The 23,806-nt window shown below is 38.3% G+C and overlaps 1 long non-coding RNA gene across 1 annotated transcript in view; it reads left to right on the top strand.

Moving 5' to 3' along the window:
- The first annotated feature begins 1,603 nt into the window (after positions 1 to 1,603).
- Positions 1,604 to 23,806, top strand: part of LOC126817281 (uncharacterized) — a 29,421-nt gene continuing 7,218 nt past the window's right edge. Inside the window, exon 1 of the long non-coding RNA XR_007678957.2 lies at positions 1,604 to 1,872. This is a non-coding gene — a long non-coding RNA (uncharacterized LOC126817281). The remainder of the gene's footprint in view (positions 1,873 to 23,806) is intronic.

Raw genomic sequence — 23,806 nt, 5'->3', positions numbered from 1 at the left:
GCCGGAAAATCTGGATGAACTTTCTCGGTCAATGCAGGGATCTTACATCCGACCTCCAGGCTAGCGAGCCAGCGTCTTACCCACTTAGCCACCGTGATCCCAAGATTCTAATGAATAGGGCTATTCGACCTTTAACTGATCATAATTTTATATGGCCAACAATCAATGGTTTTGTTTTTAAAGAGCACGATGTTTCGATAATTATCGTCTTATCAAACACAAACATGAATGGTTCCTATTAGTATTATGTTCTGTTAATGTGTTTCTCGCTCGCTAAAATGCCATTTAAGGATCATCTTTATAGTTTAATCCCCACTAAAATGCCATTTAAAGATTATATTTACAGCTTTATCCACGCTAAAATGTACTCAATCAGATAGAAAAGAGGCGCATCAAAAGAGCTTTAGTTGACTATTAACTTATTAAGAGAAATACTGAATGGAATTGAGAAAATGTCTGAAGAAAGGTTCCTGTAAGTGATCAAATATTTACAATAATCAGTTTATAGTTTGTACGGGATTAACAATTCCCCAAACTGACGTTCATGAAACTTCAACAATCCGACAACCCCTCCGTTACGTTTAGAAACGTTAACTGTAAGAAATGTCGCAATGCGGCAACCCTTCAATTACGTTTAGAGACGTTAACTATGAAATATCGCAATGTGGCAACCCCTCAGATACGTTTAGAAACGTTAACTGTAAGAAATGTCGCAATGCCACAACCCCTCAATTACGTTTAGAAACGTTAACTGTGAAATGTCGCAATGCGGCAACCCCTCATTTACGTTTAGAAACGTTAACTGTAAGAAATGTCGCAATGCGGCAACCCCTTAATTACGTTTATAAACTTTAACTGTAAGAAATGTTGCAATGCGGCAATCCTTGAATTACGTTTAGAAACGTTAACTGTAAGAAATGTCGCAATGCGGCGACCCCTCAATTACGTTTAGAAACGTTAACTGTAAAAATGTCGCAATGCGGCAATCCCTCGATTACGTTTAGAAACGTTAACAATGAGAAATGTCGCGATATAGGTCTTGAATCATGCATCATTAATAGACCAATAATTCATAACCAATTTTACATTATCTATTTTTGAACTATTATAGCAAGAACGACCAGCTCTTTATCTAAATTTTACATAATGTACCTTTAACAAAAAAAACCCCAACTGCCGTTCTATTGGTGTTTATGATTGTATCCAATACCTTTTTTATTAGACAATTAAACTGATACAAATTTTAGCGATATTACGGTTTATATCAAGTTTCCCTCGAGTGATAGACAATCAACATACAAACATATTGATAGAGTCAATGCCGGAGTTTAATAACAATGGCACTGTAACAATGAGGTGAAAACAATATCATATATTAGCTTAATAATTAAAAAGGCTATGTGTATATCGTTTGTATAGATAATAATATATATATAGTAAGTCATTGATTAATATATATAATATATATAGCTATAGATATGATAATCGTGAAACATAAAGACGTACACGTGACGTACACGTCACGTATTGTCAACGTATGGTCTAATCGATGAGTTGGCTGATCACTGGTATCTAATGCTTTGACAAATATAAACCCCGCCTTCTAATATACAAGCTTTGATTTAGCAGGCGGTGAGAATGTAACGCCCCCGCTAACTGTCGTATTTTCAAATACCACGATAAGAATCAAGTTTTCTTAGTCTGTGTTCAACTTTAACAAAATGAGTCCCATGTTAACTTTCATCTCTGCCATGCTTTTAGTTGCTGTGTCCAATGCCAGATCTTTTGGGTCGAATTCAGGTTGGAAATTAGGCGATAAGGGATCAGAATTACTGCACCGACAAATTTACCAAACTCATAGACTGTTATCAGGTAAGATGTTTTCTCATCACTTCCGATTTATTTAGTGTTGGCCGCGATAGTTCCTCCGGATTTTCTGGTGTGGATCTACTTCCAAGTGATGTTAGAGATAACGCATAGTTGTTCGCATAGAACAAAAAAAAACTGCGGTTCTGCCGAATGGTAGGACCTTAAACCCATTTCATTTCATTTAATTCAATGATTCCGCTTTAGTTCCCAAAGCGGGGAAATAATTGCTTTTAAAATTACGAATTGTAAATATGTTAGAGCCGGGGATCGTGCACCAGACAAACTATGCTTATTTTTCATGGAACCTTTGTTAGAACTGCTGTAATAGAGTGATAATCGTGACTACAGATAATATTCGTGTTCTGCTCAAATTGTTTCTCTCTTGCTCGATTGTTTAATTTTAGTCCTTGCTTGAACTTCTAGAATTTATTCCTCTAAGCTGCGTAGAAATGGCCTTCTATATATATATATAGAGAGAGAGAGAGAGAGAGAGAGAGAGTTTAACGTCTACTCGGCACATACTAGGTTATTTTGGGACTAACATATGGTTCAATTTTATTTCAATAGTTCGCTTGCGCGTAGGGGTATTTAGCAGTGGGAGGAAACCGGAGGACCCGGAGAAAACCCACGAGTTTGAACAGGCATCCGTCCTCCTTGTCACGTACAACCAGGGATTCCTATATTAGAAACAAAGACTTACAACTAATACTTGAAACTATGTATAATTAGAAACGTAACCCATAGTTATATTGTAGTTCCTGTAAGATTGAGGTATTATTCCGCTTGGACTTTGCTCGCTCCTGGTGTTGGCCGAGAAAGTTCATCGGAATTTTCTGGCGTCGTTTTCTCTTGTCAGTGTTACAAGATGGAGGGTCTGACAAGGACAGCTGTCTAGTCATTCGGATGGGACGAATAACCCGAGGTCCCGTGTATACATTGGCGTGCATGTAAAAGATCCCTTGGCAGTTGGAATTCGATATAAGAGTAGGTCGTAGTGCCGCTGTCCGGACAAAATTTCCCTCACAGCACACTGTATGGCTTATGCCCGTCTTTATTATCCCAGTTCGAAGCAGAACAGTAGGACGTTAAACCCCATTTCATTTCATTTTATGATTTTCCCCGTCACTACAATTCAGGTTCAATGATTAACTTTTATTGTTTTGAGCAAGGTAAGCCTGTCCAACCTCGTGGGTTTTCTCCGGGTCCTCCGGTTTCCTCCCACTGCTAAAGACCCCTACGCGCAAGCAAATTATTGAAATAAAATTGAACCATGTGCTAGCCCCGAAATAACCTAGTTTGTGTTGAGTGGACGTTAAACCCCATTTCTCTCTCTGTCTCTGAACAAGGTAAAATCACAATATCCCCCCCGGTCTCATTATACCAGAATATTTACCGTTATAAATTGTATTGTGATTTACCTAATTAAGGTAGCAGGTGTGAGAGTACACCTGGAATGTTATACAATAGTCCACGTGCGATGATAACAATTCTTTGGAATATTTATTATATAATTTCTGTGTTTACGACAGGGAACCATGCTGATTGAATGGATAAAGCACTGGCTCCCTAATGCTAGGTTCCAACTGTCGTGCGATGCATTACGATAGGATTATCACTATTGAGTCCACGATTTGGTACGTGCAGATCGGTTCGGATAGGTTTCGAAACGATCAACACGATTGCTACGAATGACCTCAATATATGATAAGACCTGATAGGATCACCACGATTACTCCACGATTAAAACCATGATTTCAATCATAGAGCTAATCATGATAGCCAGAACCTAGCATTACCAGCAGGTACCAGAGTTCGATTCCGATATAGGCCGAGCAAATGTAGCTCGGTTTCGTAAATGAAATGAAATGGGGTTTAACGTCCTACTGTTCTGCTCCTAAACTGGGCTAATGAAGAGGGGCATACGCCATGAGGGAAATTTTGCCCGGGCAGCGGCGTTACGGCCTACTCTAATATCGAATTTCAACTGCCAAGGGATCTTTTACGTGCACGCCAATGTGTACACGGGACCCCGGTTTTTCGCCCCATCCGAACGACTAGACAGCTGTTCTTGTCAGGCCCTCCGTCCTGTATCACTGACAAGGGGAAACCACGCCGGAAAATTTGGATGAACTTTCTCGGCCAATGCAGGTATCGAACACCCGACCTCCAGGCTAACGAGCCAGCGTCTTACCCACTTAGCCACGTGATCCCAAGCTCGGTTTCACCTTGTCACGACGGCGGTTCTGGTACAGTACGGTGTCTAGTCGTTCGTCTGGGACGAATTACCGAGGTCTGCTGCATAAACGAACACTTGGAGTAGGAATTCGATATAAGAGTAGGGCTATATGCCGATGTCCGTCGGTACAGAAAAGTAGGACGTTTAAACCTCATTTCACTTTTTTCATTTTGTTGATAGACAGTTATTCTGCTCCGTCAAAATGTCCCTCATAACACATTTCATGTCGTATGTCCATCTTCATTAAGGCTCTTAGAACGTTAACCCCTATTTCATTTCATGAATACACTCAATAGTTTAGTCAAACTGGTGACGAGGAACACCAATGGGCAAGTCTTATGTCAGCTACAAATTGATCCCAAACATTGTCCGAACTTCAGCTTCTACAGACCAGTTGGTGCCGAAGAATGGGGGTTTTAGGGCGTTTAACCTTATTTCATATCATTAAAAGGCGCACTATGTAAGATTTAGATAAAGAGCTGACAGCTTTCGCTATAATAGCGTAGTCTCGATTTTCATTCAAATTACTTTATTCTGAGCCAAGTTATGGGTTCTGAAAGATTTAGCGCCGATTGTTTATTGTCACTGGACAATAGAGACTTAGCCCCCGTTCATCTCGTGGGTTTCCTAATCGATTTAAATCTCTGTTATCCGATTATCTAACTAGAGGGGTGATTGCCATGTGAATAAATATCTGATAATAGACATTTAATAGATATATTTAACTCTTACATAATGCGTCTTTATTACAGATTATAGTTTAGTTAAAATCGACTTTAGTTAAGGACGAGAGAGAGAGAGAGAGAGAGAGAGAGAGAGAGAGAGTGTTTGTGTGTGTGTGAGAGAGAGAGAGTGTTTGTGTGTGTGTGTGAGAGAGAGAGAGAGAGAGAGAGAGTGTTTGTGTGTGTGTGAGAGAGAGAGAGTGTTTGTGTGTGTGTGTGTGAGAGAGAGAGAGAGAGAGAGAGAGAGAGAGAGAGAGTGTTTGTGTGTGTGTGAGAGAGAGAGAGAGAGAGAGAGAGAGAGTGTTTGTGTGTGTGTGAGAGAGAGAGAGAGAGAGAGAGAGTGTTTGTGTGTGTGTGTGAGAGAGAGAGAGAGAGAGAGAGAGAGAGAGAGGTTTAGCGTCCACTCGACACAAACTAGGTCATTTCGGGACTAACATATGTTTCAATTTTATTTCAATAATTCGCTTGCGCGTAGGGGGTCTTTAGCAGTGGGAGGACCCGGAGAAAACCCACGAGGTTAGACAGGCGGCCCTACTCCTTGTCACGTACATTTGTTGTTTATTATGGTAACCATGGTAACCACGGTACTGGTATATTCGCTTCTCCATTTTTAAATCAAATTAATAAATGGCCGAACCGTTCTAATCCAGTTAAAATCTGGAGTACCCAATGGCATCGAGAGTTGATTGTGCCATGTTAATTAATGTCTAATTAATAATTTAGATAACATTTAAGGCCCAAAAGGAAGACCCGCAATAGGTAAATTTAGCTCTTGAATAATGTAACCCTACATAATAATTAACCGGACTTTGGTTTCCAAGATTGCTTTGGTTTGGAACAAGACCTCTAATTGGCGTGATTTTGTCAACCAATCGCTGCTCCTCTACCTAAATAATCATTATGTTAACTCATCAGCAAATAATATAACAACGGGAAATTCCCCCAGGCCACGTGAACTCCGGTCAAGTGAAATTGAATGAATCCAGGCCAGAAACAGATGATGATGTGATTTCAATTATAATTTTTGATTTCCACATACCGTGAGTTTCAGATCTACCAGGGGCGCAACCAAATGTAGAGGGGGAGGGAGTGCTCCCAGCAACAACCCCCCCCCCCCCGCCACTACCACCACACACACTCCTGCTCGGCTATATAAAAAAAAGTTATGTTCTTTATCCTTTATCATTAGATGGTGTGATGGGATGGGCACTCAAACTGCGAGATATTGATATAGATATATAGAGGATATTTGTCGTTTTAGAGTGAATAACATATTTTATTTCATCGAGAAGCAAGAAAACTTATATTTTCACGAGTGCGTAGCATGAGTGAAAATATAAACGTTTTCTTGCTTAGAGATGAAATAAAATATGTTATTCACGACAAAACGACAAATGTTCTATTTATTTTATGATTTTACAATCATTTTAGGTAAAAATAACATGGACTACTTTATCCAGTGGAATAACACTTTTATTTCACTGATAAAACGCGGTATTCCACTACTGATCATAAAATAAAATGTGGTATCACAATTAATGCTTTGCATCAATGAAATTGAATCACAATATGATCCTATTATTTCATTATAAAAATTGACGTCAAACATGGTGTTGGATTTCTCTCTTTAAAAAACTCAATGTGTATGTTTGAATAATTAATTTAAAGACGGTGATGGCATCATGCATTGTCAACTGTCAAATGTCCTTAACAGGAACCTGGCAAACCCTCTCCTGGAAATATTCCTGGATCCGTCCCTGTCTACCAGTCCACGATGTTAGAGACTTGGTTGGTCGATCTAAACAAGTGTCATTGAATCAAGTTTTAAGTGGTTACCTAGTGAATTTCTCCGGGTCCTCCGCACAAGTGAATTATTGAAATATAACGGTATCATATGTTAGTCTCGAACTGACCAAGTTGTGATGAGTGGACGCTAAACCCCATTTCGCTCTGCCCTACCTTCAGGTTGTCTCAGAATCAAAGAGTAGGCTATCTCTCTATATATTTATAAGCTGTGATGGGAGTTGTTCTGGTGACAGGATATGCTTTCCTGTCATGGTCTTTCTGCAATAGTCTATCTGTGGCACTATAACATGATCTATAAATCTATATTTTTACAATCTGGTTAAAATACAGATCTATATTTCGTTCCGTTTTTTTATGCTTTCGATGGCCTACACTACATGAAGATCTGATCGGTTGTAGCGATTGGTCGCGTCAGGGGTCATACGAGCAGCTTTTGACCCGATGACGTCAGACATTTTATTAACCAATCAGCACTGATGTTACTAGTGGATTACCCACAATTCCGTGCAAAACACGCCTAAAGTTCGCCGTAACAGACCGTTTCATTGGCTAATAGCTCACATCATTCAGAACACGTCAATGATAACAACTCTTCCAGATCCTAGTGTAGTAAAGACAAGTAAAATGAAATTTTGAACTATAAAATAATGTTTTATTCAGATTGATATTTTTATTTATAAAATGAAATGAAATGTTGTTTAACGTCCTACTGTTCTGCTCCTATACTGGGCTAATCGAATTCCAACTGCCAAGGGATCTTTTACGTGCATTCCAATGTTTACACGGGACCTCGGTTTTTCGTCTCACCCGAAGGACTAGACAGCTGTCCTTGTCAGGCTCTCCGTCCTGCATCACTGACAAGGGGGGACCACGCTGGATTTTTATTTATAACCCTAGCTTGTTACATCGATAACAACGTACAAATCAACCATTAAATATCATTTCATCATTAAATATTGCAACACATACAAAATGAATAGCCATCCACTGTGGCTAAGTGAGTAAGACGCCGGCTCAATAGCCTGGGGTTCGCGGGTTCGCTCCCGGTATTGGCCGAGTAGATACATCGGGATTATCCAGCGTTGTTTCCCCTTTTCACTTGTGCAGGGCCTGACAATGACAGCTCTCTAGTCGTTCGGATGGGACGAAAAACTGAGGCCCCGTGTACAGATTGGCGTGCAGGTAAAAAAATCCCTTGACAATTGTCCGGGCAAAGTTTCCCTCATAGCACACTGTATGGTGTATGCCCGACTTTATTAGCCCAGTTCGGAACAGAACAGTAGGATGTTAAACCCCATGTCATTTCATTTCAAAATATATAGCACCAGTAAACTTCTGTCCGTCTCCAGGACGCCAACATCATGAAGAACAAGATGGAAGCGTACCAAAAGCCATTATTTCTTGCTTTGACATCTATCATGAAGGACAAAACTGTCAGTTATCATTCAATATTGTCGATTTCTTAATAAGATACACACACAATAATTAGCTCCATTGCCTTCCTTATAATCACTACTGGTTTGGGTGGGGTTGTTCTAATTATTTGTTATCATTAATTATTAATTAATTATTGTCGATGTCTTCATTAAAGGGGACAAGTCTTTAACTTATTATCATCCACTGTCTTCGACACTGAAAACACGAATTATTGATCAATTTAAATCAATGGTTCTCAACCTTTTTTGCCAACTGCACAAGACCTTCGAACACATGAAAAAATAGCGGCACACCTGGCTAAATTTTGTAAATTAAAAACATGGTAAGCGAGACGGGCGGAATACAACCGTAGACAGAGACTAGACATAGACATATAGAATAAATAAAGAAAAACACAGTTATGAAATTATCAGTAGACACCAGTGAATACTTAATTGGGATCACGTGTTTTTTCGCATTTTTAACGCGGCACATCGGTTGCGAATCACTGATTTAAATCAACATTGATGTTGTTTGTTACCGGGAAAAGATGGGCTTCTGATATCCAATATTTAAGACAAAATAAAAAATTTTAAAATCGATGAACGAGGCTAAACATATCCCACACAGGAGAATACTACCGGTGTAGATTGGAATAACAAGACGCCAAAGACTGTTATTCAATTTGTCAGAATGTTTTCGAGTGCCATTTGTAACGACGCGACTCTATGAACGAGGCTTAACCTACCCCACAGGGGAATACCTCCGGTGTAGATTGGAATAACAAAGATTGACATTCACTTTGGACTCTTCGCATATTTCGCCGAACATAACTGATTAGAAATTAGAGTAAAAAACAGAAACGATTGAATGTAAATCAGTTTATATACATTCATATTACATTATTATATGCGTTGCGACCCATAGCACACTGCATGACGTAGGCATGTTGTCATTAACTCCGTTGGAACAGAAGGAAAGTTTACCCCCACCCCACCCCATACCCATGGCATAACCCGTTAATTCATATGGTCGCGTTAATAAGCTTACTGTACATTAGATTACGTAAATATCAGAATATCGTGTCTTGCATCAGACGTTTTGTTATCGTCGTCTTCACCTTTTAAAGTTCATTGGTGCTAAAGGGGGGGGGGGTGAATGGCCGAATGGTTAGCGCGTGTGCGTTGTACCATTGGATCTGTCGTTGAGTCAACTGGCGTGGTTACGATTCCCCGGTTGTACGTGACAAGGAGTAGAGTCGCCTATCCAACCTCGTGGGTTTTCTCCGGGTCCTCCGGTTTCCTCCCGCTACTAAAGACCTGTATGCGCAAGCAAATTATTGAAATAAAACTGAACCATATGTTAGTCCCGAAATGACCTAGTTTGTGTTGAGTGGACGTTAAACCACATCTCTCTCTCTCTCTCTCTCTCTCTCTCTCTCACCTGGACCTGATAACCTATAGTTTCTACGTCATCATTATAAAGTCGGATTACGTCAGATATAAATCGTCTAATTATAACAGTTTATGTAGTCGGAGTAATTGGGTGTTTCTAATAGAGAACTAATTAAGTATTACGTTGTTAATCCAGTGTTATTTTACTGTAAACAATCATGGTGGAGAGATCCTATTACAGAAACAGAATCATCACTTGGTTACCATGGTCATGGCGCAGAATGTTACGTCATCTAAATTGGAATTCCTAGATCTTAAGATTTGTCTCTGAGTCACGTGACGATTTTAGTCGAAAACATTAAAGTTTATTAAGTATATATTTTACTTTCGTTTAATAAAATTGAAAAGGTGTAATAAATATCTTTGTGTATAACAGATTTAAAATCATATCGGGCAATCTGATTGAAATATAGATCTATATTTCGTATCGTTTTTTATACTTTCGATGGCCCATACTACATGAAGATCTGACCGGTTGTAGTAAAAAAGGTCAGCGTTGACGTTTCTTGTGGTTTACCCACAGTTCCGTGCATCGCACGCCACGAAGTCGCCGTATCAGACCGTTTCATTGGCTAATACCTCACATTATCCAGAACGCAGGTTATATAACAACACTTCCAGATCCTAGTGTAGTATAGACAAATAAAACGTAAATTTGAACTATAAAAAATGAAACGTAATTTTGAACAATAAGAAACGAAACGAAATAGGATCTGTTTTAATCAGATTGAGATGTCTGTGTGCAAATGGTGCAAATGTATCAGTTATAACTTCAGCTGACTGTAAAGCGTCGTTCATATAACTTACGTTTCTGTTTGTGTATTTGGGGAGGTCATATAGCTTACGTTTCTGTTTGTGTATTTGATGAGGTCATATAGCTTACGTTTCTATTTGTGTATTTGATGAGGTCATATAGCTTACGTTTCTATTTGTGTATTTGATGAGGTCATATAGCTTACGTTTCTATTTGTGTATTTGATGAGGTCATATAGCTTACGTTTCTATTTGTGTATTTGATGAGGTCATAGCTTACGTTTCTGTTTGTGTATTTGGGCAGGTCATATAGCTTACGTTTCTGTTTGTGTATTTGAGGAGGTCATATAGCTTACGTTTCTGTTTGTGTATTTGAGGAGGTCATATAGCTTACGTTTCTGTTTGTGTATTTGAGCAGGTCATACAACTTACGTTTATGTTTGTGTATTTGAGAAGGTCATATAGCTTACGTTTATGTTTGTGTATTTGATGAGGTCATATAGCTTACGTTTCTATTTGTGTATTTGGGCAGGTCATATAGCTTACGTTTCTGTTTGTGTATTTGAGGAGGTCATATAGCTTACGTTTCTGTTTGTGTATTTGGGCAGGTCATATAGCTTACGTTTCTGTTTGTGTATTTGAGGAGGTCATATAACTTACGTTTATGTTTGTCCTTGTCAACAGCGCATGCCGGAGAATCCAGCAAAGAAAAACGTCAAGTACTTCGGATGGCTCGACAGTTGGAATTCGGAACTAAATGTCCCTTATAGCATACTGCATGACGAATGTCCGTCTACATTATCCCGGTTGTTCATAATAATAATAATAATAATAATAATATCGTCATTTATAAAGCGTGTTAATACTGAAGACAACAGTTTCTAGGGCGCTGCTCCTTGTTATATCCACTGATTATTTACAGATCAGGGTTTTGAAACAAGAATGATTTGAGTTGAGATTTAAAATGGCTCAAAGACGGTAATTGTTTCATTGACTGTGGTAGAAAAGAAGAACGCTAAACACCATTTCATTTTGCTGCCAGGCATTCATTCTACTCCGTCTATTTAAATTCATTTTTCAGACCAAATATCACATCAGTTGATATAAATTCATGGGTTATTTCATTTACCGACACCCACAGATCAAGTCATTTTGTTTTATAAAATACAAGTCGAACCAGGTACTTGACATTTAGGGGTCGTAATTAGATATCGGGTCGGCGAGTCCCTGAATTGCCAATAACCTTTCGTCACTTCCTTTTCATTTCGCGCTAAATAAATTCTAATTACCACTGTAAATGTCAAGAAAATCTGGTGCCGTTGTATTCTGTGGATTTATTTGCATTATTGAATTTCGCCATCTGTACCCGTGAATATGACGCACAATAAGTTATTTTCATGTCTCTATAATATCCCTTAATTGATATAATTAACATATGCTACCTGGGAGTATGTCGTAATATAATCTTTCTCATTTTTATGTGTTGCTTTTAATATTTGCCGTCTGCGACAGGGAAACTAATCATATTTCACAAAAAGTCATACGCGAATCATTTATTTTACTACTACTGTCTGTGGGGTGCCATTGTGTATTGCACAATGCGGAAAATTTAAGCACGTCCATGAAACAAAATGGGTTTAACATCCTACGGTTCTGTTACGACTGGGATAATGAAGGCGAGTATACGCCATGAGGGAAATTGTGTCTGGACTGCGGCACTACAACCTACTGTTATATCGAATTCCAACTGTCAAGGATTCTTTTACGTGCACGCTTTTTTTGTTCCATGCTAACGACTAGACACTGTTCTAGCCCGGCCTTCTGTCCCACACCGATGTCAATGGGAAATCGCGCCAATATGGTGTCTAGTATGAACGAGCGAATCCTGGTTCCACACTGCCCCAGGTAGATCAGTTTATATATAATTAGATCTTAGAGGAAACATGGGAAGATAAATGAGAATGATTTATTGTAAATGAGACGAAGCAATATTAGTATATCACTTTTAAAGGAGCAGTAACTTTTGAATTTGAGAGAGAGAGAGAGAGAGAGAGAGATGGGTTTAACGTCCACTCGACCCAAATTAGGTCATTTCGGGACTAACATTTGGTTTTTGTTTTATTTCAATAATTCGCTTGCGCGTAGGGGTCTTTAACAGTGGGAGGAAACCGGAGGACAAGGAGAAAACCCACGACGTTGGACAGGCGACCCTAATGAACATTTCTATTGGTTATTGCGTCTGTACCTCACTCACTGCGTCAAATTCAAATTCAACAGTGGGGTTAGATGGCCGAATGGTTAGTACTTGCGCTCTGTATCATTAAGTCTGTCATTGAGTCAACTGTCGTGGTTTCGATTCCCCGGTTGTACGTGACCACGACTAGGATTGCATGTCCAACGTTGTGGGTTTTCTTCGGGTCCTCCGGTTTCCCCCCCACTGCCAAAGGCCAATACGCGCAAGCGAATTATTGAAATAAAATAAAAACCATATGTTAGTTCCGAAATGACCTAGGTTGGGTCGAGTGGACGTTAAACTTCATTTTTATTGTAATCAGTTATGTTTGCTGAAATATGAAATAGAGTTTAGAGTTCTATTGTTCTGCTCCGCCTGGGCTAATGAAGAGGCTTTTGGTGGAATACGTGAACCGAACAGTCCAAATTGAACGAGAGTAGTTCATGCCTTACTAATTACTTCTGCCTTGTAGTATATGTTTTTCTTTGTTCATTACAAATGTCGCCCGAAGCCATATAAATACACGAATCGTGTACTGATTTTAAAATGTTCATTATGTCTTTAACATAACATTATTATTATTTCGTTTGTGAATCGGCCATTAGTAATTACTTTCCCATCCTCTTGCAGGATATGTTTCATTCATTTATTACAAATGGCGCCCGAAACCATAAAATACACGATTCGTTTAGGCTACCGTACTGGTTATAAAATATTCGATTTGTTTTAAATATTGGATAACAACAGCAATACTGATTGAAATCGACCAATATTAAATTCTAATCCGTGTTTTTAATTTCGAATATTATGGAAAATACTGAGTAAGAGATACATCTCCTTTAACATTCGCAGATTGTTCAATGGTTTTTACACGCAGATTTTTCTTAAAGTTCAGTCCTTTGCAATAAAAGCTTTGCCTCAGAGCAAATGATTTTATAGCTTAATGTGAAAAATATGATGGTTTATGTTAAAACGTAGGCGTATAAAGAGAAAAATAGACGCGGCCAACTTATGAAAAGTCATGAATTCTAATTTTTTTAATCCTCCCAGTTACTTATCTTCCTTTAGAATTCCCCATCAACTCTTTAATAATCTTACTTCTTTAAAAGCGGAAGTTTCCTCCCACTGCTAAAGACCCCTAAGCGAATTATAGAAATAAGATTAATCTGGCTTGTGTCGAGTGGACGTTAAACCCCATTTCTCTCTCTCTCTCTCTCTCTCTCTCTCTCTCTCTCTCTCTCTCTGAACCTTTTTCTAGAAGTCGATGAAACATATAGATATTGATGATTTCATGATTTGTAGATGGAAGGATAAGAGAGTAGGGTGGACAGTATCTTAAGATTTCTCTTGTTGAAAGCGTTCAACCCCACGAGGTTAGAGCCGGACAAAGAAACGAGAATTAATATGAAAGTTAATCGGGAAGGTAATTAATGGTATAATGTGTTTGTGAAGAGAAGGCATGTATATACCGGGGCGGAGGCCAGGAATTCTAGCAGAGTGGGGTCCGGGGTTGAGACAACGTTAAGTTTGGGAAATTAGAGGCTATGCGACCATATTGCTCCCCCTCAGTAAGGTACCAACATACGTACGCAATTAGAGTGGAGCGAAACCAAGGCGGCGACACTGCTTCAGACGTTTGTGTGTTCGACTTTATTTCGATGACTGTACCCGCCACCCCGCACCCCACCCCTGGACACGCGCCTGATATGTCAACCTATAATATAACTCTTCTTCTGTCTTGGAGATTATATTGTCAATAAAATAAGGAAAACTATATGATAATTACTTTAATATCCGGTTTTCTTCACGGCGATTGAAATTAATAAATGGCCTGAAATGAGTTATATTGTTAATATTGGGTCGCTAAATTAACTTGGCTGATCTATCAATGACCATATTGTGCCCATAATTGGGCGCATTTCCTTTTAATCGTCGGCGGTTCAACATATAACAATTGCTTACTTTTAATGATAATAATAATACTAATAATGGTCGTCTTATTAAAGGGCTATGTAGCTCTCACTCAATGTTACCCATTATATTCGAAATTAAATAATAACGAATAAAGAATTCAATAATTGTCCATTTCCATCAATATTGTTATCCTGCCGTGAAAATAGGGACTCATCATGTTTAAGACACAATGAATAGTTTAAAACCAGTTTCTGAGATCGGGTTCTTTATGGTCTCGAGCGCCATTTGTAATGAACAAAGCAAACTATAGCCCACAATTCAATGTGGAATTAAACAAAACTCTATGATCCACAAGCGACAAAATGCAAAAACAAAAAAATAAACGCGTAGCGTGAAACAAACAAGGCTGCTTACGCGTTTCACCTAACATAATTGACGAGTCCATGGGAAGAACGATCTAAGTCACATTTTCGTCTTTTCAGCCAAATTAAGGTCAAATAAATACGATGGACTTGTATTTGACTGGGAGGCCTTTTCAGAAGGGCCTTGGTTCGATGTGACTCCGATCATTTTTACCTGAAATTGATTGTTCCACAGAAAGCTTATACAATTTGCTACCAGATGGCGCCATTAACTGGGGTTCATTGATCGTTCTTCCCTGGGGCTCTTCAATTGATTAGAAACCACAATAACAAAAATTTAAAAAAATGGTTTCATATTACAATAATACGTGCTTTCGGCCCATTTCGTGTATTTTAAGGTTTTAAAGAATGGAAACTTGGCGCGAATGATTAACGCGTGCTCGTTTTATCTTACGGCATGTCATTGTCAACTGGCGTGCTTTCGTTTCCCCGGTTGTAAGTGACAAGGTGGAGGGTCGCATGTCCAACTTGTGGGTATTCTCCGGGTTGTCCGGTTTCCTCTCACTGCTAAATATCCCAACGCGTAAGCGAATTATTGAAATAAAATTGAACCATATGTTAGTCCCGAAATGACCTAGTTTGTGTTGAGTGGACGTTAACACCCCCCCCCCCCTCTCTCCTTGGAATTGCACCCAAATGGCTGCTCATAGGCACAAATTACAAGAAACCCATTAATAATATGAAATTAAAAATCAATTGACGACAGTCTGTCTACGCCCGTGTTCTTTGAACGGTAAGTGCGGTGAGAGCCCGGAGGTGTTTATTGTCTAGAGTGTATTGTCGTCACGTGACTCCCTTTTACGTAACGTTAACGTCGTGGGCCGTCACCGGAGACCGGTCGCAATGTTTCAACTGGGAAAAAATGACAAAGTGCCCGGGTGAACACTATGCAAACAAAGGGAAATAGACTGACGGAGGGCGGACAGGCCCATTAAAAATACAGTCCTAATTCAACAATGTCAACCAAAAAATTGATGATTGAAAGATCTTACCTTACTTTCCTAAAAACAAAATCGTTTTGTTCAACTGGTATCTTTTGGGGGGCTTTATTATTAAGAATAACTCTTTCATAATCATCATAATGACAGCCGTGGATTGTAGAACTGACGAAATCATAGTTATTTTATCAATTGACCAAAGTGACCGTCATCGAATGTCCAGATCCATAAAGTGTTCGGCTAAATTTTGAAACATGACTCCTCGTAGTTCACATACAATTTCATTTTGGATAGATCTAATCAATTTGTTGGATTATTTGAAATGAAAGGATTGATATATAACTATAACGTCATCCAGATGGTAAATGAAGAAATAGGCCTACAATAGATTTTAAAAATAAACAAATAAATAATCTACTTCTATCATTTGCCAGGAGAATGTTATTTGATGGTAAAGATTAAAAAAAATATATATAAACAGGACTAGCAAGGCCTTAGGCTTATATATGGTTTTCAATTTCCATGATCTGGTGTCTGATTTTTCTTTGATTGAAAAATACGGCTGTATATTAAATTCTACAAAAAATAAGACTAACTTAATTAGCATCGATTAAAAAAATATCAGTCTTAAGTTTTATCACAATTTTATCACGACTTATATCCTTATTGTTAACATTTTATTTTAACTAGTTGAGGTTTTGAAGCGGGAATTAAAGCATAAGCTTATATTGCAAGAAACTTTCACTTTAATACATCTATTTGTTACACTCGGTTTTCAATAATTATATACTATTCAAAAAAAGTAGGGGATATTTGATTTTGGGGGCATAATACTAAAATATGCAAATGACTACGAAAAAAGTCACTATAGAACCTAACAGAAGAAACATTTCCAGTTACATGTGACGCCCAAACGCACCAATAGCTACCGCATGGAATGCAGGTGATGCTTGGGATCATCATGGGGGTCCAACCCAAGATTTGCACGACTCTGACTTTGAATGTTACAGTCATTGTGGCATTGAATTCCAGGGTGGAAACATCAGTTTAATTGTTTTAGTGACCAGAAAACAAATTTTGATATGCGTCGGCTTACCCAAAATGAAAGGTTACGTGCCCTTGGCATGCTACAGATCGGCACAACACAGGCGGTTGTGGCGCGGACGATGAATGTTTCTCAGTCTGTCATAAGCAGGCTATGGTCCAGATACCGTGATACACAATCTGTACAGGACAGACCACGCTCAGGTCGACCAAGGGCGACAACTCAAGCCCAGGATCGATTTATCCGTACCTTGGCCTTGAGAAATCGTGTCATCACAGCAAATCAGATCAGCGCTCGTCTTCAAACAGACACTGGTGTGAGAGTGAGTGGCCAGACGATTCGGAATCGACTGCATAGGGGTCACCTTCGCGCCCGACGTCCTCGCGTGATCCCTTGTTTGAGAGATCATCACATTCAGGCAAGACGTCGTTGGTGTAGGGATCGTCAACACTGGGATAATCGACGCTGGAGCAATGTGATGTTTTCAGATGAGTCAAGGTTCACTGTTGATTTTTTGGACAGACGTAGGAGTGTGGCGTCGTCGAAACGAGCGCTTCCAAGACGTTAACGTCATCAGACATGATCGATTTGGGGGTGGTTCTGTTATGGTGTGGGGAGGCATCACTGTTGCTGGAAGAACGGCTTTACATGTTGTTGCAGGGCGTGTTACAGGCCAGTACTACCGGGACAACATCTTGGCAGTCCATGTTGTGCCGTTCGCACGACGTCATGGCCGCCGTTTCATCTTCCAGGATGACAACGCAAGATGTCACAGGGCCAGGATCGTTACAGGTTACCTCCAACAACAGAACATCACCACATTACCTTGGCCAGCACTGAGTCCCGACCTCTCCCCCATCGAGCATGTCTGGGACATGCTTGGACAGAGGTTACGTCAACGTCAACAACGTCCTGCCAATGTCCAAGAACTTGCTGCTGCGTTGCAACAGGAATGGGACAATCTGGACCAAAATGACCTTAGACGTCTCATTAGGAGTATGCCACGTCGGATCAATGCTTGTTTGGCAAACATAGGAGGATTTACCCGTTACTGACTTGGTTGTGATGCTGTGGTAACTTTGCTGTTTGACCCCGGGTATCATTTTACCCTTATAATGGTCAGTCTGTGCCTTACTTAGTCTAACGATCATTTGGAATAAATCGATGAATGTGAACTTCATTTCATTTTGTCATTTGTTTCTTCGTCAGTTTCATTAGGTGACTTTAATAACACTTAAAAATCAAATATCCCCTACTTTTTTTGAATAGTATATTTTGAAACCTTGTCTGTACACAATGTCGGCCTAATTAATTAAATCCGAGGGAGTAAAACTAATCGAAAACAAAGCTACTACTGGCCAGTTAGTGCATGTCTGTAACATTGTTATTGTTACATAATAAAAGTATTAGTACTAACAAATTAAGTGAAGGGATCCGCCCGGTTTCCGGCCTCAAGCTTCGAGTGTTCGACTTCTCACTGTGTTTTTTAAATTATTTTACACTATTATCATGATTATACTATATCCGATTTGCTGTTCAACGTCAGTTGATGATTAAAAGCAAAAATGGATAATCGAGACTATGTTAATGATCGTGACAGAGCTAACAATGACAATCGAGGCTACAAAGATTTTAAAAAAAGGTTTTTTTCGGCTAAGAGTGAAGAAGTTTTACTGAAATTTTCAGCATATTCCATTTACATCTTCTAGTTTTTAACTATTATAGTGCGAACTGTCAGTTGTTTATCTAATCTCCCATACTGTATTTGTAATGATTTATTACCATATAAGTTATGTGATTCTGATTTTAACACCTGCTTATTATTGGGACTAATGACCTTTTTAATCTGATTTTGTAGCTGCGCTAGATTTTCTATCTATAAATTATGTGATCCTGATTTTAACACCTGCGTATTACTAGCTTCTATAACCTGATATTCTATCTATAAAAGTAGAATGAGGTCCCTATTAATATAGAGGTTGATATTGTTAAACAATTCAAAAGTATATTGAAACATACTTTAAACATATTTTAAGTCAAGAATTAAAGAATTTATTAATGATTTATTACCATATAAGTTATATGATCCTGATTTTAATATTTGCTTTTTACTGGGACTTCAGTCTAACAACGATACCCATCCTAATGACCTGTGCAATCTGATATTTAGTTGTGCTAGACTTTCTATCTATAAACGTAGAATGAGACCCTAGATAATAATATAGAGGTTGATATATTGTTAAACTATTCAAGAGTATATTTAAACATATTTTAAATATAGTAAGTAAATATTGTGATAACAATCCGATGAATTTTATTCAAACTTGCATATCACCATCTTTATATATAAGCTATGAATTGGACGGCACACTAACCTGTTAAAGTCTCAATCTCATTAGAATACAGATCTATATTTCGTTTCGTTTTTTTATACTTCAATGGCCTTTACTACATGCAGATCTGACTGGTTGTTGCTATAGGTCACATCAGAGGTCATACGAGCGGCTTTTGACCCTATGACGTCAGACATTTGATTAACCAATCAGCATTGATGTTACTAGAGTATTACCCATCGTTCCATGAAAAACACGCTTAAAGCTCGCCGTAACAGACCGTTTCATTGGCTAATGTTATATATAACAACTCTTTCAGATCCTAGTGTAGTAAAGACAAGTAAAACGAAATTTTGAACTATAACAAAACGAAACGAAATAGGATATGTGTTTTAATCAGAATGGTTAATGTATATAAACTAATTCTATGAATTGTGCTCAGACTTTTATTTGACTTTGTTGATGGTACCATTAGTAGATTCTTATCGCATGATCTTAAATCGCGAGAAGGGCAGTAATTGGTTAGAAGTTCTTTCAAGTAATCAGGAGCAAGACAAGTGTAAGTTAAAACAGATATTTTAAAAAACAACTCTTTGTTTAACTGGAAGTCAGTGTAAATCCCTGAGGACCAGGGTTATGTGTTGACTTTGTTTCGTTCTGGTTATGATTCTCGCTGCTTTATTTTGGATAAGTTGGAGTGGATTTAGCACCGAGAAAAAACGAAAGAGGACATTAACATTCTGGCTGTTTCTATATTAATGTACGGTCTGATTTTCCCATGTTATAAATATGAAAGTTTCCAGCACGGCATGTTTTACTTATAAATTTTTTCATGTTTAGCTCCTGATCAAACATTACACTAATGTTCACTGTTTTTGAAAGTGGTATATCAGTTTCACCAATGGATAAAGTTTCAGTTAATAATCGATTAAGTTGAGTTTTATCATTAATCGGAAGTACTACAGTTTTATCATCAATCAGTTTTAGATAATGGAGCTTCATCCATTGTCTGATGCCAGTAATACAGTGTTGAATTTTATCTATCTGGTTATAAACTGTTTCAATGGCATTTAGTAATTGAACTAGAGTTATAATTTCTGATTTTAGTGATATATATAGAGTTGGGTGTCGTCTGCATACAAGTAATAGTCAGTGCCGTGTTTTTGTTCGAATAATATCAACAATTCGAGTAGTATATGCCGTGAAAATTACTAGTCCCAATACGGATCCTTGAGGTACTCCAAAGGCAAGAGACGATGGTGACGATTGGTTGCCGCCAATGGCTACTGACTTGGTTCTGTTTGTCAGATAGGAGCTGCTCCAATCCAAAACTTTACCTGGACACCAAACTGAGTGGAAAGCCGCTGAATAAGAATGGACTGAACTATTGTGTCAAATGCAGGACCTAAATCTGATAATACTAATGCTGTTGATGCCTCTGTTTTCAATACTTGTTGATGATGTCATTAGAAACACGAACAATTGCTGTGTCCTGATCTATATGCACTTGGCGACCCCTGGAGGTCACGTGTTCGACCCCTGCATTGGCCGAGAAAGTTCATCGGGATTTTCCGGAATGGTTCCGCCTTGTCATTGGTGTAGGACGGAGGGCCTGTCAAGGGACAACGTATAGTCGTTCGGATGGGACGAAAACCCGAGGTCCCGTGTACTCGTGGGGTACACATAAAAGAATCCTTGACAGTTGGAATAAGAGTAGGCCGTAGTGCCGCTGCCCGAGCAAAATTTCCCTCATAGCACACTGTACATGTATGCCCGTTTTCATTAGCCCAGTTCGGAGCAGAACAGTAGGACGTTAAACCCCATTTCATTTCATTTCATTTGTCTATTTGTAATTGGAAACCTTTCACTAAGATTGTTTGAATTCAAATGCGATTTGAGTTGATATGCAGCCACTTTTTTTTTTAAAAAAAGTTTAGAAAGGAAAGAGAGATTTGAGACTGGTCTGTAGTTCTTTAATAAATTTACATCAAGGTGATTTCTTCAGAAGAGGGCGAACAAATGCTACTTTTAAATGTGCTGGCATAATGAGATGATGTATAATAGGCGGAAGTTCATTAAAGGCCCAATACCACTCTTGTTGTAACTGAATAATATGTCCCAATCTTTATTCTGGTCAACAAATTGTACTATTTTACAATATTTCAATTAATTGATGATACAAATTTCATCTTAACACACCTTATTTAAAAATTTTGAAAAATTCAACATAATGGTTTGAAACGTCTAACGTAAACCTTTTCAAATGAAACTTCGATTTAAAAATATTTTCGAACCCTCTGGACAAGTAAAATAGGATGTAATGGATAATTTACACAACAGGTAGGACACTTAAACATCTAGTACTTAGATAGATATATTAATTTTTTTCTGGAGCTTTCAAGCCAGCAAGAGTGTTATTGTCCCTTTAATACAACGTTTGAGTAGCCACGATGGGATCGGATCAAGTTCACATTATTTAGGAGAACTTGCCAATATTATTTCTTTCAGTTTGGTTTGTGAAACTTCTGAAAATGTAAGAAAACTGAAATCGCGATTAAACTCCGATTCTTCAACAGGTTCAGGAAATGGCTTGTTACTTAGTTCAGATCTTATTTTATCTGAGAAAATGTTTTGAAATTGTTTACAGACGTCATTGGTATTACATTCAGGGAGAATACTACCATTAGAACGTTTTAAATATTATTAGCAAGTTTGTGGAGTTGACCGGAATTTTTTGAGTTTTGTGCAAATTCTTGTGAAGTAAATTGAAGTTCAGCTTTTAAGCTTTCAAGCCTTTCGCCCTTTGAGAGCAGGTTTCCTCCGAACGCTCATAGTCCATTAGATTTTTTAAAATAGTTTTCCATTACTTTTCTTCTTGAAATAACGCACTTTAAAAAGATTTTTTTTTTTACTTCGAGTTTGAATTTGAATTACAACAAAATTGTACCTTTCTGTTTAACAATTTGTTTTAATTCTTAAAGATACATTATGTAAGATTTAGATAAAGAGCTAGTCATTCTTGCTATAATAGTTCGACAATAGATAATGTAAAATGAATAATGTGAAAATGTCATTTAAATTACTCTGTTGCGAGCGAAGATATTAGCCTTTGAAGGTTTGACAAGACGTGTGCAATAATTTCAACCACCGTACTGGTTGTTCGAAGCTAAGTCTCGCTCCTTCATTTTTAGCTTAAATCAAAATATGGCTGAACTGTTCTAATCTATTTAGTATCGGCATACGCTGAAAATTTTATGAATGCACAAAATTTTGGACCGCGTTCGGCGTGCTCGTAACTTGTTAAAAACGTACCCATAACGTATTCAACGTACACCTGCGTGTTTGCTAAATTTCTCATACGTCGGCATATGCTGATGCTATACGTCAATGTGTGACAGCCCCATTACGTGAACCGTGATTGAATCTGATATAAACTGCTCCAGTTTCTGTATTTTTTTTTAAAGGAAACCGTTTTTAATTACAATCGTCTTTATTTCAGAAGATCAAATACACTGTCTTGATATAGTCTTGATCAATAAAGATCATTAGACATAGAATCAGCCTTTGTCTTCTACATGTTATTGGTCAAAACATTCACTGATAGTTATACTCAGACTATACGCGATCACTGTTTAAAGGACAATATTGGTGCTAGTCATTATCACATATGTGTTAGAGCTGGTTAAACACATTCCAAATATACTTTTACCCCATAGATCATTGCTACGATAGCTGAGTAATACAGGTTTCCCGTATCGGAAGTGACGAACGCCAAAGGAAAACACGAGTCACCGCTCTATATAACTGACTGAAGCGACGAGTGATAACAGATACAAGGCAGACCATCAGACTATCAGCGATCACTAGATACACAAATGGCTGAATAAATGACATACTTCAAATGTTGAGCGCTTAGAAAATCGTATATTTGATCCGACTATTCTTCATTCTCCCCCTTCCACCCACCATTCTCTTCTATTCGTCCTACCATACTTTTCATTCGTCCCACCATTCTCGCCATTCGTTCCAGTATTCGAATTCGACCGACCATTCTTGTCATTCGTTTCACCATTCATTTCATTCGACCCACCATTCTCGTCATTCGACCCACCATTCTTGTCATTCGTACCACCATTCTCGTCATTCGTCCCACCATTCTTGTCATTCGTTTCATCATTCCGGTCCTTCGTTCCAACATTCTCGACATTCCGTTCACCATCCTCACAAATCGTTCCCACTAATTGTTCCAACATTCTCGTCATTCCGTCCACCTTTTCGTCCACAAATCCGGCCATTCCTTCCATCCGTTCCATCAATTCTTCATTTGTCCCGTCAGTTATCCCAACATTCTCATCATTTTCTCAATTAAACGGAAGAGTCTGGGGAGAGGGTGGGGGGGGGTCCATTTGTCTCCATATAAACAATAAATATTTAACAACTGTTATAACAATACGTGAAGACGATCGGTAAAAGCCGGATTGTTATTTTAATAGTGTTAGATATGAAGGCATTAAAAACCAGTAACCTAGTATATACATGTAAATAGTATAACGAGCAGTTAATGGATCGCTTTAACGATTTATGCCACAAAAAAAAACCCAAATCGATTTGGAAAGATAAAACGCACATTGGAATCCATCTGTATAAAAGTAACATGATATATGA

Source organism: Patella vulgata, chromosome 4 (genome assembly GCF_932274485.2).
Source record: "Patella vulgata chromosome 4, xgPatVulg1.2, whole genome shotgun sequence".
In the NCBI taxonomy this organism is placed as follows: domain Eukaryota; kingdom Metazoa; phylum Mollusca; class Gastropoda; family Patellidae; genus Patella; species Patella vulgata.
The sequence above is the reverse complement of the archived record's forward strand: the minus strand, read 5'-3'. Positions and strand labels throughout refer to the sequence as shown.